Below are 13,687 nucleotides of genomic sequence, written 5' to 3' on the forward strand. Positions count from 1 at the left end.
GAGAAGGAAACCAGGCCCCCCTAGGCAGTGGTGCAGTGCTGCAGGGAGGGTACTTTCCCCCATCTGGGGTCTCAGCAGGGATGCAAAGCCCTTGGCTTTCGACATCGGGCTAGTGTGATGCTCTTGCTCTTCCAGCCGTTGATTAGCATGCTACCTATCTTAGGAACAGAGGGAGCTGCCTTCCGAGAGTCAGACCCTGGGCCCCACTGACTGGCAGCAGCTCTTCATGGTTTCAGGCAGGAGTCTTTCCTAGCGCTACCTGATTAAAGCAAGTACCGTCAGCATGCAAGTGCTCTGGTGGGTTAGTGTCCTCAATCAAATGGCAGGGAATGCCCACTGAAATGCACTGCTTCCTTCTAAACGGATTCCTCTGGCCGCTGTTTGGGTGGGTGAGGCTACACCTAGGAATTTACGACTACTTCGCTGCTGCCTGGAATCCCACAATGCACTATGCGAACAGCGCAGTGCATTGAGGAAGTTCCCGATGCTGTTCCACTCCATGCGCCCCCCCGCCCGCTCTGTGGAAAGGATGGCTGCCGGCAGCCTGAGCGACCACACCACCTGGGTGTGAGGTAGAAGGCAAGTACACATCCTGCTACCTCACTTTTAGCCTGGGTAAAAGCAGGGCTGCCTGGGGATGGAGCACCGGGATCAGGAGTGATTCTGGCGCTGCACATGACCAGCCCTACGTAAGTTTGCCCTGTCCCTGCAGGGCTGGTCATGTGAACAACCTGAGTGTGGATTTAGACTAGAGCAGCCGTCATCACTGACTGATCAGGTCATGATGTCACCACAAGCCACAGAATTCTGAGATCTTGGTTTCCTTTGGAGACTCCCTTGGAGTCTCCATGGGCTTCCTGTGCAAAGGAACAGCAGACAGGGTTGGTAAGAGGAAGACCAGGGATCCTGGGTAGCTAGGAAAAGAGCTCTGCCTGAGAGCAGCTGTCAGTCAGAGCAGGGCAATGAGAGGCTGAGGGTTTGCAATGTGGTCCCGGTGTGTGTGTGTGTGTGTGTGTGTGTGTGTGATAGGTGGCAAATCCCAGCTGGATAATGTAAGCAGCGGAAATTGCTCTCAGGTCTAAGTGATGTGTTCCTCTTCATTCCTTGTGTATGTGTGTACCTGGAGGTCCCTAGAGCGCTGCCTGCTGCTCCATATGATTTGCACATTTCTGGTCCACATGACCTTTCCCTGTCCACCCATTCACTCTGGAGCAGAGACACAAGGGCAAAGCTGGGGCAGCACTTTACTCAGAAGGGACTCAGGATTTGTTTCTGCCTGTTATGTGCTATGTAGTGTGTTCCTTTCGATGCCAATATGTTCTTATTCATTCCGTGTGTGTGTGTGTGTGTGTGTTCCCTTTTTAGGTTTTGTAATAAGCGGTGAACATGTCAGCAAAAAGGCAGAACAGCAGTCAGTGTTGCTAAAGCTTAGCTGCTTTGTTTTGCACAAAGGATTAAAAAAGCATTGAGCCATGTTTTGTTTGCTGACATATGCAAAGTATATTGCCAATGCTGATTTAATATATACAAAACATCCATTCCATTCACTACATGTTCTCTGTGCTGAGAACTTTAAAATGTACATCTTCTCACCTAGGTTTTGGACAAGCTGGCTATGGAGGCTTGCTTAATGTGGAGCTGTGAGGCCCCCTGCTACTTGCAGTCGGATGAAGAGCTGGTCAGCCTAACCCGCAGGTGCATTTCAGATAAGGCAGCAGACATGGGTCTTGAGAATGTAGATCCTAGACAGCAGCAGCCTGAGCAGAAATACAGGCCACCTGGTCCTAGGATTCCCAACTGTGGTGAGTTGCATTTTTCATTATCTTATATCTTAATCTATGGCCTCTTTTTGTCTTATTTTCTCTCTCTCTCTCTCCCCCTCACTTGCAACCCCATTATTTAGTCAACAGGAATCATAGTAAAGGACTGGGGTTCTAATTCAAAAACATATATTAAAGTATTAATGTACTGAGCTAACTTGCACATAACAATCCACAGGCTCCGGATCAGAACAGCTAATATAACATGATTTAGTGGTTCATCTGAAGTCTGCATTGTTTTAAATCAGCTGCTAAGTTCTAAACATCAGACCTAGTATGTGCTGCACACTGGATTTATTTTCCAAATACATTCCCACCACTCTTAGAAACATTGGAAGCTGCCTTATACTGCCTTATACTGAGTCAGACCATTGGTCCATCGAGCTTAGTATTGTCTACTCAGACTGGCAGTGGTTTCCTCAAGGCTGTTCAAAAGCCATAGCCTTTGACAAACAGGGTCCCATAGAATTCTATTTTGGCCCCCATGATTTTTAACATCTCCATGTCCAAACAAAGCATCTCTGCCACTCCCCTGGGGGAGGTCCTTTGGGGACTTGATGTTGGATCAGAGGAACTGTGGAATGAAATCAAAGAAGTTGTTAAGGACAAATGTGAAAAGAGACTGCCAAAGACCAAGAAACAGAAGAAAGCAAAATGGATGTCAGAACAGACGGTGGAAATGGCCAAGAAGAGGAGAGAAGCCAAAGTCAAGAAAGATAAAGACCTCAGGAAGGAACTTAAAAGGGAATTTCAGAAAGCTGTTAGAAAAGACAAAGAACAGTACTACAATGGCATTTGCAAAGACCTCGAGGAAGGAAATAGACATGGAAAAATTAGGCAAGTTTTCCAAAAGATCCCTGAACTCAGAGGGAGGTTCCAAGTTCCAACCTCGAATTGGTATGTTAAGAAATGCCAAAGGACAGATAGTAACTGATTCAGAGAAGATCAAACAGAGTTGGAAGGAGTATACTGAAAATCTGTACAGCAGGGACACCAACATCCAAGATACTCTGGAACAGGGATTCTCAACGTTGGGTCCCCAGATGTTTTTGGACTCCATAATCTCCAGTCCCAGTGCCCTTTGGTTGGGGATTCTGGGAGCTGAAATCCAAAAACATCTGGGGACCCAATGTTGTGAATTCCTGCTCTAGAAGATATTCCTACTTGCAAGAACCTCTAGTACGGGAATATGAAGTTAGATTAGCACTCCGGTCATTACCAAGTCAGAAGGCTACAGGAATTGATGGAATAGCTACAGAAATATGGCAGGTAACAGAAGAAGAATCAGTCAAGGCTCTAACCAAACTATGCCAGCAAATCTGGAGAATGACACAGTGGCCAACAGATTGGAAGAGGTCAGTCTACATACCCATACCAAAGAAAGGAGACTTAACAGATTGCACAAACCATCGCACAATAGCCTTAATTTCACATCTCGCAAAATAATGCTCAGGATAATTCAATGCAGATTAGAGCCTTATGTGGAAGGGAAATGCTGGATGTTCAAGCTGGTTTCAGAAAATACTGAGGAACAAGAGACGTCTTTGCTGATACATGCCGGATAATTGAGAAAGTCAAAGAACACCAGAAAGAAGTCAACATGTGCTTTATTGACTACAGAAAAGCCTTTGATTGCATTGACCATGAATTTGTAGAATATCCTAGGAAAATGGGTGTCCCAGAACACCTCATTGTTCTCATGAGAAACCTATCCACAGGACAGGAAGCCACAGTCCAGACGGAACATGGTGAAACAGACTGGTTCCAGGTTGACAAAGGAGTAAGACAAGGCTGTATACTTTCTCCTTCGTAATGTAATTTGTAATGTAATTTTATTTACAGTAATTGACCAAACAGAGAGTAAAAACCAGTAAACATTAAAATATGTATATAAATATATACAGTTTAAGATTGGGGTGATATCCCATTATACCTTTTAAAAGCAATAGAACTAAACTTAGCTACAGGAATAGAAATTAAAGCATCTTTGTCTGAAAGCAGATGTTTTACAAGGTTAGCATCAGATTGATCTGCCAGTTTACATATTAGAGGAGCAATAAGGCGTTCCCTAGGATACAAATGGAGATTACAGTGGAGAAGGATATGTGCGACAGTTTCTGTATCTCCTGACCCACAACGGCAGTGTCATTCTTCTAAAGGCACACCTTGAAACCTCCCAGCTAGAAGTGCGGATGGAAAGGAATTAACCCTTACTCTTGTGAATATCCATCGAAACTTAGAGAAAGTAATTGTCGACAGATATTTTGCGGGGAAAAGATCCATATTAGTTCTTATAGCTCTATCAAACTCTGGAAGCGCAGCCCAGTTTTCTTGGATCTCAATATCAACAAAGCGTTGTCTCACTACTCTTTTGGCGTTCACTAGACCCAATTCCAGCAGTTGGGCTGGGTCTAAGCCTAGAGAGGTGAGCTTCGTACTTACTGTAGTACACCATAATGGCTGGGGACTAACTGAAAGAAACTCAGGAATTAAACCAACTGGTTGCAGATGTATTTTCAACCAGAAATAAATAATCAAAAGCCAGGCCCGAGATTCAATTTTTATGAAACCAGCCTCTGTCCTTAAAGTCACATTTGCTGTACATTTTGGTGTACCAAATAAATTCCTCAAGAACCCTGATTGGGTTCTTTCCAAAGTGTCAAACCTTGAGTATGGACCTAGTTGTATGCCATACAATAATTGCGGAATGACCTTTGCAGTATAAAGCCTTAAGGCAGCTGGTATGTAGCCTGCACCCTGAGTTCTGAAAAATCTTAAGATTGCTGCTGTGCTGCGTTTTGCCGAATCTGTGAGCACACTAATACGTGCTGATTTCCCAGCATTATATTGAAAAATTACCCCCAGGTATTTTAATTGATTTAATTGTTCGGACAATGGTTTTCCCCGTGACACTCTGGATGCGAAAGCTGGACTTTGAAGAAGCAAGATAGAAAAAGCACTGAAGCTTTTGAACTTTGGTGCTGGAGAAGACTTTTGAGGATACCATGGACAGCCAGAAAAACAAACCAATGGATCCTAGAACGAATCAATCCAGAATTTTCATTCAAGGCACAAATGACCAGGCTCAAACTATCATACTTTGGACACATTATGCAAAGTCCAGATCCCTTGAGAAGTCCATAATGCTGGGAAAGGTTGAAGGAAAGAGAAGAAGAGGACTACCAGCAGCAAGGTGGATGGACTCGATTACGACAACAATGAATGCACCACTGAGAGACCTTAAAGGCCATGTTGAAGATAGATCATCCTGGAGAGAATCTATATGTGGTTACTAAGAGTCGACATCAACTTGACAGCACTTAATCAATCAATCAACCAATCAAATCAATCATCTCCAACAATTTCCCTGCTAGATAGAAGCAGCCAAGTCGGGCTAGATAGAAGCAGCTAAGTCGGGCAAGGATCCAGCGAAGAAGTGGTAGGCCGCACTGCCCCAAGCAGCTAGTCCATGTGCTCAGGCAGCAAAGATTGAAACTGATCCAATCTAATACTGCAAGGAGGATTGCTGGCCACCACCTTAACAGACTCCACAGAAACAGTGGAGTCGAAGTCACCTGAATACAGTATAATGTAAACCTAGATAGTAGATTTTAAAATTAATGTGCTTGCAAAAGAGACAGGAATCCAAATACCACTATTTGCGCAAAGACATACAAAATTAAATTATTTCAATTTTGGGCAAGACCATCACTGAAAAGATCTTGTCTGCAATCAAGAAAGCAAAGTACTATTTTATAATATTGGACTGCATTCCAGACATCAGTCACATTGAGCAGATGATGGTTATGATTCATTTCGTTTCCTGCAAAGAAGGCACTGTGGACATAGAAGAACATTTCCTAGGTTTCCTGGAAGTGCATGATGCAACTGGAGAGGGTTTGTGTGACACTGTTGTCAATCAACTGCATGCCTGGAATCTTAATATTGGTGGTATGAGGGACCAAGGCTACGACAACAGAGCCAACATGAAAGGGAAAAGGAATGGGCTGCAGAGGTGGATTTTAAAAATGAACCCTCAAAGTAAATTCAAGCAAGAAACAAAACACAGAATTAATGTGTGCCACTGTTCAAAGAAAGTTGCTCTCTGAAGCCAGCCCCTTCCAAATAAGTGCAAGCACAAATGCAGAATGAATGTGTGCTACTCAAAAAGAAATGTCCCTGAGGGAACCATCTTTACTTATTTCTCACTTTTTTATGTATTTCAATGTATTTCTATGTATTTCTATGTATTTCACTTTTCTATGTACTTGTGTTGAAAAGCAGTATACAAATAGCTAAAACGGAAGCAAGTAGACTTCCTCCCCTCAAAACTCTTATTTTTAGTCATATCACATGTTAATCAGTTAATCACATCTAACTGATTTACTGATTAATTGATCGATAAATGAAAACTAATTGGATTAATCAGTCAAGGTGTCCTTAACCAGATAATAGCTTGATTAGGCAGGAAGGCTTTAAAAAGAGTCCTCGGGTGTCCCCCACCCCACCCCCCAGTTTTCCAAAGCACAAGTGAAATTGAGAAGAGATCCCTGGTCAGGGGGAGAATGATCGTGCTTAAGCACACCACACAAACACCACGCAGCCTTGCTAAACACAGCAGGTGTGTGTGTGCGCGCTGGTGAAGGAGCTCTCTCCCTCTCACCTGTTACCCAGACAGTTCCAGCAAGATAGGAAGCCTGTGTGGTCAGGAGAGCAGCAGGTACGCGCTTTCCTTCCCCAGCCCAGCATCCTCCTCCGGAGCCCATTAATCCTCGGCACCCCTGGCCAGTGCCACTTTGGCCACATCGTTGAACTGGCCCTGAATGGTATCTAGTTGGAAGAGGGCACCAGATGGGAACAATTCGGCTCATTTTTCATGTGTCACAAAATGGAAGCAGAGAAATCTCAAATGAAATGAGGGACACTTTTGCCATTTGTCTTTCTCGGGACTCCCGTTCCTTTTTGGAAGGGAATTGATGCTAAAGATGCTCCTGCAATGGTAGAGTCCACAGTTCCGGAGAGCACAAAACCTCGGAAGAAGGGAAGCAGAAAGAAGCAACTCACAGCAGGCTGTGGATGAGGTTAGCCTGGCTTTGAAAGAGGAACTGGATCTTGCTTACATTGGCTGGGAGCTGCAGGGTGCTAACACTTCTGCCCAGAGGCGTAACTAGCGAAAATGGCGCCCAGGGCAGGCACTGGAATTGCGCCCACCCAAACATCTGCCCGATCGCCGCTGCAATTATAGAATGATATCAGATGCCAATGGTGAATCGGCGGCGGCAACAGCAGCGGTGATTGAGCCACGGCGGAAGGGACCTGGTCAATTGACCCGGAGCTCGCAGTGGCGAGGAGAGGCGGCGCGGCGGTGGTGGCAGTGGCAGTAGGGAGCAGTCGCAGCAGAGCCTTCCGCCCTTGGAAAACACGCTCTTCAAGCGCATCCTGGTGAGTGAAGGAGAGCGGCAAGCTGCTCCGTGGCGGAGCCTGCTCGCCCGGGAGGGAGTCAGTATGAGGGACCTCCGCGCTCGCTTTCCTCCGAAACTGGGCCCCGCTGGTGGCTCTCTTGGTCTCCCGAGCGAAAAGCCATCTCCCCCGGTCCCCCCCTTCCTCCGCTTTAAAGAGGCCGGCGGGAGCGGGAGCGGAATGCCCACCAGCCCCAGGGCTGCACTTCCTTGGCGGCAGTGAGCGAAGCCGCCCTGACAGACACCCCTTCCACCCGCGGGGCTCCCGGGCCGAGCAATGCTCCTTGTTCCAGAACCATTTTGGTGAGTGAGATGCAGCAGAGAATGGAAGAGAATGACCAAGCGCAGGCTCAGTCCAAACCTGACTGCCAAGACTGTGTGTTTGGGGCATCATCTTGATTGTTTGTTTGTTTGTTGTTCTATTTATTATTTCTCTATGTAAGCAAGTTTGGAAACCTTTGTTGAAAGACAGTGTGAAAATATTGTTGTTGTTGTTGTTGTTGTTGTTGTTGTTGGAGCTATCCCAATGAAGTCCATGGGTACTGATCAACTCTCTTCTGCTCTTTACCCAGGAGTTAATGGAGCAAGTAACCTTGCATCCAGACCCTGGCTCCTTCTTCAGAAAAGCCATGGACACCGTCACGGAGCTGCGGTAGACTCATAGTCATCAGGGATTAAATAGGAGGGGGTTGTGTCAGGAAAGGGCAGTGGCAAATTAGACAAGATCTGCAACTGCAGCTCCCCTTTTTAAAAAAGATGACAATTAATTCTAAGGGGGTTTGTAACATCTTGTTAAGTCCTCTAGCCTTAACTGCCTCAGGGCTTCCACAGGCCTGGATTTGTCATTTTTGAAAAAAGAGGAGAAACCATCACAGACCAACCCTTTTTACGCCTGCTTAGTTGCCCTGTTCCTCTTCTCTCCATGAGCTTCCCTTGGCTGAATCACCAGCCCTGCTCACGCTACGAAATCTTATATTCTCCCCCCGCCTTCCGGCAAAATCAAGCCGCCGTTGCCCGAGGAGCTCCGGTCGGCAGTGCTGCACGTGGCGGTGTCCGGGGCCAACTACCTGGAGCCAGGGACCCAGGTAAATTCTCATTGAGCTTTTTCCTCCTGCGGCACAGACTCCTGCTGCTTCTACTCCTGGGGTCCTTGCAATGGTTTGACTGCCTGCAGAGGTTCTTTCTTACATTTCTGAGATTTAATGTGTAAGCTCTTCTTCCAGGATCATTGTGAGGGGCCTTTCCTACTTCCAAATATCCTGGTTGTTTCTCGGCCCAACTGGAATCAAACACGATACTGCCATAAGCATGAGTGCTTTTTCAGTATCGTGTTCTTAAGATGGGTTGTCTCTCCTACTCATGCCTGATCTTCTCTTTCCCCCCTAGAATAAGACCTTTCAATCTCTTCAGAGAATGAAGGTGGTGACGGGAGGGGGGGGGCATTTTAAAATCTTGTCTCTGGGCCCAAACCAACCTTGTTACGCCCCTGTTGTAACTGTAGTTCTTCGAGTGGTCTTCTGTGCATTGACACTCCCGCCCTACCTCCCCACAGCAGCTGGTCTCTTTAGTTGAGCGGCGGTCTCCTTGACTGAGGTAGTGTGGGGATCAACCTACCGAGGGAGTGGGTCTTCCCGCTCTTTTTTCCTTTTGGGGGGGTTAAGCTTTGGAAGGTTCCAGAACGCGACTCTGGGCAAGCGCAAAACCCAAGTGTGAACGCAAAGAAGACCACTTGAAGAACTACGGTTACAGGTAGGAAACCTGCCCTTTCCTTGATGCCCCTTTTCATTCCTCATTTCATTCCGCATTTCATTCCAGCCCCTTTTCATTCCTCATTTGTGTGTTTGTGCGTGTGTGCATTTCTTTTAGGTGGCAAATCTGAGCTGAGTAAGGTAAGCAGTGGCAGAGGTGCTTTTACTCCTGGATTTTGGGGATGCAGCCCCTGGCGTCCATACTCCTTGGGGGCTCCCAAATAATCTTTAGTCAGTCCTGGGTGGTGTGGTTTGTGCCCTCAAGAATGTATGTGTTAAAAAATGTTTAATTTGCCATGTGGGGTGTGGGCTCCAAAGGCCTTTAGGTCCAGGCTCCAAAATTACTTAGGTGCACCTCTGAGCAGAGGCGATTTTGCCAGCAGCTCTTTCTCTTGGGGGGTTGTAATTTTTATCCCCCAGTTAATTAGCAGAGCACTGAAGAAGCTACCCATTCCAGTTACAGAGTAGTTGCAGAGTTTAGTTGTTGCAGCTATTTAGAGAAGACACATGGAGATTCTTGTAGAATAAATACAAAGTATTTATTGGTGAAGTATACTTTGGTTAGGAAAGACCTAACCCTAATTTATAGAAGAACATAATGAATAGGTGGGGGAGAGAGAGAGATGTTTCCATCTGCTCTCTAAGAGGAAAGGAAGGGATTCTTTCTGACTCTCAACAGGAAATACCTGAAGAGTCCTACCAGGGGTTATAGAGTAGAGACCGATAGAATAGTTAGGGAGACCCTTACTCACTATCTCTACCCCCAATGCCCCTAGTGGTCATAAGGATAGTTGGTGCAAAAAGTTGATGCACTGGTAGTCCATCTCCAACACTTTCCGGAGCTATGCAATGTAGTCCTCTACATTCCTCATTTGTGTGTTTGTTTGTTTTAGTTGGCAAATCTCAGCTGCGTAAGGTAAGCAGAGGCAATTTTGCCATCTGGTCTTCCTAGTACTATGCAATGTGTTCCTTTTCATTCCTCATTTGTGTGTGAGTGTGTTTGTTTCTTTTAGGTCGTAAATCCCAGATGGGTAAGGTAAGCAGAGGTAATTTTGCCTTCCTGTCTTTCTAGTGCTAATCAATGTGTTCCTTTACATTCCTTGTGTGTGTGTGTTTGTGTGTGTTTGTTTTTAGGTGGTGAATCCCAGCTGGTTAAGGTAAGCAGAGGCAATTGCCATCAGGTCTTAGCAGTGCTATGCAATGTGTTCCTGTTCATTCCTTCTTGTTGTTTTGTGTTGTGTGTGTTTCTTTTAGGTGGCAAATCCAAGCTGGGTAAGGTAAGCAGAGGCAATTTTGCCATCAGGTCTTCCCAGTGCTATGCAATGAGTTCCTTTTCATTCTTCTTGTGTATGTGTGTGTGTGTTTGTTTTAGGTGGCAAATCCCAGCTGCTTAAGGTAAGCAGATGCAATTGCCATCAGGTCTTGCCCGTGCTATGCAGTGTGTTCCTTTTCATTGGGGGTGTTGTTGGGCCTCGTGGGGTGCAAGGTCTCCATCTGATTGATTCTACCCCTGTTTAGGGGTGCCAGTCGGTCTGGCCTCATAACTCCTGAGGTCTTGTCAATGTCCTAGGCTAATGCCTCCACAGGCGTTCCTTTGCCTATGTCACCTGCTGGAGACATGACTTCCAAGAGCTGTCTGCCTCTTGACAGCTCTCAGCCGTCTGCCCCTCATCACGGGCCAGGCCATTTTATATAACCCTGAAATCTCACGGCAACTCTCACGGGACCTGACGATCTCACTAGTGATAGCGCGAGAGTTTGGAGTGTGATCTTGCAACATGCTAACAACGTCCCACGAGACCACGGCAGTGTTGGGTGACACTAGGTTACCCGACCACGGGAGCCAGTAGGGCCTGCCGGTCTCAGCTGGTGGGGGTTGGGACCCATCTGAGGGCGCAGCGTTCCCACCCTGGTTGGGAACGTTCCCACCGGAACCCTCTGGACATGGGAGGTGGGGGCTAGAGATATTGGGACCCTGACAGGTGTGTACGAATGGTTCAATAGCAAACTGGTCTGCTGCGAACCAGGCTGGTTCGATGGTTTGATCGCGAACCAGACAGGCCTTCAGGAAAGGTGGTCCAGTCCAAGATCAAGCCAAATCAGCCCTGACCAGGAGGACATGGCTCCCATGTAGCCGTCCTCTCTGAGAAGTGGCTACATGCATGGGATGGCCAATCGGGTCAGTGTGGCGCTGCTGTTACTTATGCGCCACACATGCTTCCCTCCTCAAACTCTGCAGGCTTTGCGACTCCCGCCCACCCTCCCTAGTTCAGTGAGAGATTAGCTGGTCGCTTATGGGCCGAGTAGGAATTTTTGGTCTTCACCTGATTGGCTTTGCGTGGAGATTTTTTCGCCTACTCCTCACTGACTGTGTTTTAAAGGGAATAACCCCCATTTTAGGGGTGGGAGTCTGGTTGCAGGTTAAGTGGTCACTTTGGCAGGTGAGTGTGGGCTTTGGAGGTTAAGATCTCGATTGGTGCTCAGCCATAGGTACCTTTCAGGTAGAGATGGTTTCATGGAACAACCTTTCAGGGTTTTGTGGCCCAGGGGTGTCTGAGGTGGCCACAGCCTAAGGGGTATACTCGTGGGTCAAATGAGCCGTAAGCCAGAATTTGGCTTTTAAAAAGCCAAATCTGGTCACCTAGCGAAGGAACCACTTTTAGGGCACTGTTCAGCTGACCCACTCAGAGCTTTGGGGCTGGAGGGGTGGTGACCAGTGTTTCCTCTAACAGGGATTCCCAGATGTTGACTACAACTCCCAGAATCCCAAGCTACAATGGATTTTGCTTGGGGATTATGGGAGTTGTAGTCCACAACATCTGGGGATCCATGTTGGAGGGAACAGTGGTGGTGACCCTGGTGGCTACTTCCTTGACACAGTAAACTGTGTGGCTTGGTGGGGCTATGCTGAGGTTTCATAGGGCATCTGCCAAGCCTGGCTGCTTTGCCCAACAGTGAGAGGAGCTCAGCCCTCGCTAGGAGGCTGTGCCTACCCAAAAAGGGGATTGGAGTTGCCCACACTCTAGTTTAGGGAGGTTATAGTTATACCTGTTGCAGATCTCTGCATAGTTTATAGTTAATAAAGTGGCCCTAGTTTTCATCCATACACGTGTGTTGTGTCTTCCTTTGGGGATCTGGGGGCAAAGACTTAATGGCTTGGCGTTGCTGTCCATCGAGAAGCAGAAGATCAAACAAATTCTGGACTTCAGTCATAGAACCATCAAACTGCTTGTAAGACAGAAAGAGTGTCAGGCCAATTTTCTTTACAAACAATGATAAGAAAAGGCACTTCTCCGAACAACCAAATGGAGGATGTTCCAGTCAGAAAAAAAGAGGCAGCAGAACAGACATTGTTGCCGGAGCTGAGCTACTTTATTTTGCACTCATTGCAATCAAAACCACCTTTTATTTCGAGGAGGAGGAGAAGGAGGAGGAAGAAGAAGAAGAGGAGGAGGAGGAAGAAGAAGAAGAAGAAGAAGAAGAAGAAGAAGTTGTTGTTATATAGCAAATGTTAATTTATTAAATAAATAATTACATTTGCCACATGCTGCCTTGGTTGAGTATTTGAAAATATACAACTTTCTTCTCACCTAAGTTGTTCCTTAGTGCAGAGAAGCAGGTTGTGGAGATATCTTGCTATTGGCAGTTGGATGCAGAGGCGCACTTACCCCTGGGCCTTGGGGAAAATGTCAGGGGGGCCTCCTGCCATCACCCGTGCCCACCCTGCTGCTGCCCGGCTGTCCTGAACCTCCAGTGTTTTTCATAATTTTTGCTGCCATGTGCGTGGCCGGGGTGGGGGTGGGGGGTTGATCTAGCAGGCCTCCCTCCGTGTCGGTGGTCAGAGCAGCCCAGCAGCCCTTGAGAACTCTGAGGCACTCCAGCGCACCTGCACAGTGGGAGTAGATCATCACAAGCCCCTGGATGACAGGCCCAGCGGCGGCTCCAACCATCGCCACCACCACCATGGAAAGAGGCCTGCTTGGATCACCCCCACCCTCACCGGCCATGCACATGGTGGCTGCAAAAAGGTGGCGAAAAGGGCAAGGAGTGGCGCGGCGGCCAGGGCAGTGGCGTGTGCAGGCAGTGGCGGCAGGAGGCCCCCTAGGTTTGCACTGAAAATGTCCAAGGGGGGCCTCGTGGCAGCAGGGGGCTTGTGGCAGGGAGTGTGTGCCTCGTGGCGGCGGGGGGCCCCTCTGAAGCCCTTCAGGCCTGGGCACCAAAATGGGCACCTAGGTGCGCCCCTGGTTGGATGAAGAGTTGGTAAACCTAACTGGGAGGTGAATTGAAGGTCAAGAAGCAGGCGTCTTGGGAATTCAGCACCCAGACAGCAGACAGGGATACCTTGCCATCGGGTCACCCACTAGAGGGATGAAAAAAGAAGGGATAGGAAGCACTAAGTGTACTTAAACAATTCCCAGCAACTAAATTCCATCAAACAATTCCCAGCAACACTGCCTAGAGATGTCTTTATCAGGCAGTATAGAAATTCAATAAACAAATAAACCAATAATAGGTTTGATGTTGCTTTGCAGAAGAGCCACTTTCTGTTGATTAAGGCAGGAAGAGAATTTCTGCTCTAATACTCTGATGAAGCAAAGGAGAGAGAGAGACAGAGGATGTTGACACACAGACTTCTATCCTCAATGCATGCTTTGTCTCA

At 47.2% G+C, this 13,687-nt stretch overlaps 1 long non-coding RNA gene across 1 annotated transcript; it reads left to right on the forward strand.

Annotated features, from left to right (window-relative positions):
* Positions 1-5,635: 5,635 nt before the first annotated feature.
* Positions 5,636-12,517, forward strand: LOC128344695 (uncharacterized). The gene is made up of 2 exons (XR_008315991.1): positions 5,636-10,304; positions 10,400-12,517. It is a non-coding gene; the product is annotated as an uncharacterized LOC128344695 (long non-coding RNA).
* Positions 12,518-13,687: the final 1,170 nt, after the last annotated feature.

This window comes from Hemicordylus capensis, chromosome 2, assembly GCF_027244095.1.
Source record: "Hemicordylus capensis ecotype Gifberg chromosome 2, rHemCap1.1.pri, whole genome shotgun sequence".
In the NCBI taxonomy this organism is placed as follows: domain Eukaryota; kingdom Metazoa; phylum Chordata; class Lepidosauria; order Squamata; family Cordylidae; genus Hemicordylus; species Hemicordylus capensis.